General features: G+C 41.1%; 1 pseudogene; it reads left to right on the plus strand.

Annotated features, from left to right (window-relative positions):
• The first annotated feature begins 1,076 nt into the window (after positions 1-1,076).
• Positions 1,077-1,876, plus strand: LOC100966568 (annotated as a pseudogene).
• The last annotated feature ends 3,574 nt before the right edge of the window (positions 1,877-5,450 follow it).

Here is a 5,450-nt window from a genome sequence, read left to right on the forward strand (position 1 = left end):
CTGCCATTGCTCTACCGGCTGAAATATAGCCTTTCCTTTTTTTAAACATGTGGTTTGGTTGTTCTTTCTCTCCATTGGGCCTCGTCTTCCTGTAAGGAAGGGTCAAGGGCCCCTTCTTCATCCAGTGTCTGGAAGAGGCTCTTGGTGATGCCAGTGGTTGGGACCTGTGGAGCAGCACAGCGCTGCTATTCCTGGAGGTAACAGTGACTACCACAGGCAAGACTTTGGCTGCTTAACCAGTACCCCCTCTCAGGGCTCCACCTCAGGGTAAGTCACCCTGCCCCCCCACTTCCAATGCCCATCACAAACCTGAGGTTGTTCTACCTATACTTCTGACCACTGGCTATACATTGAGGTTCCCACTCCCCCTCCCCCACCTTGAGTTTTATTAATTTGCTGGAATGGCTCCCACAACCCAGGAGCCATTACTGGTTGATCACAAAGGATACACATGAAGGGATGCATAGGGTGAAGTGTGGGGCAAGGGGTGAGGAGCACATGACCTCCCCAGGGTCACCACCCTCCAGAAACCTCCATGTGGTCAGCTATCTGCAAGCTCCCTACCAGGTCCTCTTGAGACTTGTATGGAGACATCATTGGATGGGCATGACTGAAGGATGACTACCATGCAGAAACCTTATTGGACATAAAAGGTTATGATCTAGTACTAACAGAATGAACAGAGAAACCAGGTGAGGCCTGTCTGTTCAGATTCTTCTTGGTTTCTCTGAGCATGCATTTCTCCCTTCTGAAATGGGGATCTTGTGACCTACAACCAGACAAGGCAGATTGGAGGATTTCTTGATGGCCAGCTCCAAGACAGAAAGGGCAGTGGAAGATTAGAGTATGTTTTCAGTTTCTATGGCCACCCTGGGGGAGAAAAAGAAGCAGGTAAAAGGAAAGTAGGAGAAGGGCAGAGAGAGATTCTGTTTTCTGAGGCCTAAAGCGCCCCACAGTGTAACAGTCTTACCTTTCTCACTTGAAGCTATTCTGAAGATGCTTCAGGAACCAAGGACAAAAGACAAAATAACAAAAGATGTGCTACGAGTGGCCCTGACGGGCAGGTTATATGCACCATGGCGGTGAATAATGTCCGATTACTTGCTGGTGGTTTAAGAAAGACAGATGCCTGGATTGGACTCTGGGGTGTGCTCCGTGGGACATTTTGTACACACAAACGCTGTACCTCCTGGAATCGATACTTGTATTTTTCAAGTACTGAGTTAAATATATCAGATTATAAAGCACTTTCCCATGATATGTTCTCACTGAGAATCCCATCTCCTGAACATATTTTTCCATTTTTCATAAGACCGAAAAGTAATGTAAGCTCTAAAAAGTCTACTAAAAAGTCTCCACAAAAAGTAGAGCATGAAGAGGACTCTGATACAGAAAAGGATCGTGATGAAATGAGCGAGGCAGAAGAGGAGCTTGAGGACAACCCTGGCGTGGTCAGAGACTACAAAGACCTGGAGAAAGCAGTGCCATCGTTTCGATATGATGTGATCTTGAAGACAGGCCTAGATATTGGGAGGAACAAAGTGGAAGATGCATTCTACAAAGGTGAACTCAGGCTCCATGAAGAAAAATTATGGAAGAAAAGCAGAACGGTGAAAAGTGGGAGATACATTGGATCTTCTCGTTGAAGGGGACAAAGAGGCAGGAACAGAGATGGTGATGTGAATTCTCCTGGGAAAAGCCTCGGAAGAGAAGACTGCAAATGAAAAATACTGAGTGGTGTTGCGATGCTGGAAGAGGCTAGAGTTGCCTAAGAAGAATGTGTCTAAATAAATGGATTGCATTCTAATGATAAAGCTGCTTTTTAGTGGTGGGGGAAAGGGCCAAATCAACAGGAGGACATTTTTATTAAAATAAAGTTCTCTTATCATTTGTGGAAAAAAAATAAAAAGATGTGCTTATGGTTATAGTCATTTGGTAAATAACAATGGCTGAGAGAGTTATGAGTCAGAAACTGTGGATGAAACATATATGTATATATAACATTACACATACTATTTCATCCCGATATAGTCTAACAGTGTGTGTCTCAGAATTTGTAGGCATTAAAAAAATCAATCACAATGCTATTATAACAAATAATAAACTAATTAGCTGATTATAACTAAGTCCTTAGTATCTAAAATGTCTCTTAATATTTCTCTTAAGGCTCACACTTGTAATTACAACATTTGGGAGGCCAAGATAGGAGGATCACTTGAGGCTTGAGGAATCACTTGCACTCCAGCCTGGGCAACATAGCAAGACTTCATTTTAACCAGGGGCGGGGAAGGGGGAGGGAATATATATATATATGTGTGTGTGTGTGTGTATTTATCTTTAACTCTGTCTTTGGAATCTTACTAGATTATTTATTCCTCTTTGAATTACCCTATGTTTCTAGTTAACTTTCTAGAAAAGAAATGCCTGGGATTAAACGCACTATTACAGGTTTTGACTCCTAGGTATATAGACAGAAAATATCTCAATGTTCTTTTCCACTAATGATGAGACATTCTTGAAATTCTTCCTCTGTTAAAAATAAAGACCTCTTTTTTTCCCTTACAATATTAGCTTTTGTCTAGAGTTGGCATTCAGAAGTCCCACTTCAAAGTCATTTTGAAGGTGGGTGAGAATAAAGTCAGAGGATAGAAAAATAAACTGAATTCTAGTGTTTTATCCCCAGATGTAGAAGAGTTTAAATTAAAAAAAAAAAACCAAAAAACAAAAAGATGAAACCAGAAAGTTATCCTAAGTTGGCCTTTAAGTGATTCTCTCACAAGTTTTTCCTTTTCATGAGAAATTTCTCCATCTCTTTAAAAGTGCAAAATTTTATGCTCTAAAAATAATTGCATTTTGTCAGTCCTTCCAAAGAGATGTATGATACCCATGGACTATATTCCAGTATTTTCTCTTATCAAGGCGTAGCCCTTTGGCATTTTACTTGTTCCAAAAATTGCTTTTCTCCTCTAAGATTGCTATTGAACATTCTCTTAGCCCTCTGATAAAGGGGGATAAGGGTAAATCATTCTCACTCAAAAAGAGGATTGGCAACCATTTATGTGATGTGATATGAGGAATACAGACAGATCCTCTGCCAGAAAAATATACTGTTCATCTCCTCAATTATTTTCTTAGAAGCTTCTTTGTTTTAAGGTACCCTTTTGTCGAAATTTAATACTTCTGGAAAGGCTGTACTTTTGCATTTTCTGAAAAATGATGGGGATGGTGAGCATGCATGTCCAGATTTCAGTGGCTGACCACTAGCTGAAAACTAGACTTAGGAATTGGGGACAGTACATTTTAGGGAGACAGAAAAGCAGTAGTGCCATCAGGATGGAAGAAAGACAGGTGAGATAACAAGGGAGTGTGAGGGCACCAGGGTTAAAGGCCTCCAGCTGCTACTGCCATGCTACTCCTTCAAACCTGTGTCCCTGGGCTCAAGGCTGACTTGGCCACTGAGGCAACTGCCAAATGGCAACTTTTTCTATTTGAAAGTAGTAGAACCACATCATTTGAAGGGGGCTTAGTCAGATACTGAGATCTAGCCAAGTGCTTCCTCCTCCCATGTGTCTGCTCATATCTGTTTCATGAATGGCTCTCTTTCAACAAGGCAACTACTATGTCTCCTTCCTGTAGACTTTGAAGTGCTTGATTTTTGCAACTTGTTTGTTCATGCTCAGATGAAACCCTTGGCAGAGTAGACAAGTTTTTTCCAAATCTCTTTTCCTGGTAATATTTTCTTCTATCATAACCTAGTCAAGGTTAAGGAGGAATGAAACTGATAAACACACAGTGTATAGTACAATGAGTTGGGAACTAAGTATGATGCAGTTTGAATTTGGACATCAGCCACCTTCTTTGATAGCTTAAAGTCACTTTTCGCAGCACTCTACCAGAGGGGAGGGAGAATAGATCAGTCAAGTTCCTTCAAAATAAAGGATTAGGTCTGGTTTTAGCTTTGGCATGTAGAAATTCTTGGAAGTCATCTATCCTATCCTTATAACAACAACAACAAAAGCAAAATACACTGAAAATTGATGACTTTTCTTAGACTCACTGGAGAAATGAAGTCATAGAGCAAATCTCATCCTTAAATCTGGAGAGAGGGGTGAACATAGAGAATAACAACTGAGATAAGCTTCCCTGGAGCAGAAGCTGCTGGAGCCATGAACTGGTAGGAACACTTAACTGGTAATTTTAACAAATTGCTAGAGAACCCCCTGGAAGCCCAGTCGAGAGGGGCTCCACACTTTTGTGGATTTTACCTCTAGTAACCCCACCTGGTTCTCAAGATGAAGATATAGGTTAAAAATGTCTCATTCCTGGTGGGGATGGAGGAAGGGAGTAACTGGTTTGAAATTCACCCAGAGTGTTTTCCATACCAAAGTGCTGCTTTCCAAAGGTAACAATTTTACCAGAGCATCATCTGCCTGAGGAAAGGGCATTTAGTCAATTCTGGTCTCTTCAAGTCTTCTATTTTCCTTAATTAAGAGGGGAAAATAGGATAAGAAACACTTTTCAGCTCGGCGCCTGTGGCTCAAGTGGCTAAGGCGCCAGCCACATACACCTAAGGTGGCAGGTTTGAATCCAGCCTGGGCCTGCCAAAACAACAAAAAGCCTATTTTGGGGGCCTGCTGCAACCAAAAAATAGCCGGGCATTGTGGCGGGTGCCTGTGGTCCCAGCTATGTGGGAGACTGGGGCAGGAGACTTGCTTGAGCCCAGGAGTTGGAGGTTGCTGTGAGCTTTGATGCCACGGCACTCTACCCAGGGGGACAGCTTGAGGTTCTGTCTCAAAAAAAAAAAAAAAAAGAAAGAAAGAAACACTTCTCAAGGTCACAGCCCAGGGATCCAGACCCATAAAAAGGACAGCAATTTAATTACACAATTACTTCCATTGCTACTCCTTTCCCTTCCCCACACCTTACCATCAGACCAACAACTTTTCAGTATATAATAAAGTAGATTTTATAACTAAAAGAACTTCAAGACACAGACTTTATTTAAGAAGGAGTTCTTAGGGAAACTCGAAGAAAAGAGGGATAAAAAATATACAAGAACATCAAAGAAAACTGAAGCCTCTGATGCCTACATTTACATAAAACATTAAACACATCCCAACTCTTAGCCAGATAAACATAAAACCTCACACTAAGGTCTATTTACTGCAATTTTTGTTACCCAAAACATTGAGCCTCACTTTCAGCAAAGAATGATAAGCCACACTAAACAGCAAAGAAAAACATAGTCCAAAGAGAAAAACTAGCCCCAGAACCAGACTTGGACACAGATTTTGGAATTACAGGATAATGAATTTGGCACAACTAAATAGACATGAAACAGATTTTGGAATTATGAGATAATGAATTTGGCACAACTAAAATTAGGTTAACAACTCTAAAGAAAAAAGAAACATGCAAGAATAGATTGGTAAGGCTCGGCGCCTATAGCT

Source organism: Otolemur garnettii, unplaced genomic scaffold (assembly GCF_000181295.1).
Source record: "Otolemur garnettii isolate 467f Iridium unplaced genomic scaffold, OtoGar3 scaffold00026, whole genome shotgun sequence".
Taxonomy (NCBI): Eukaryota; Metazoa; Chordata; class Mammalia; order Primates; family Galagidae; genus Otolemur; species Otolemur garnettii.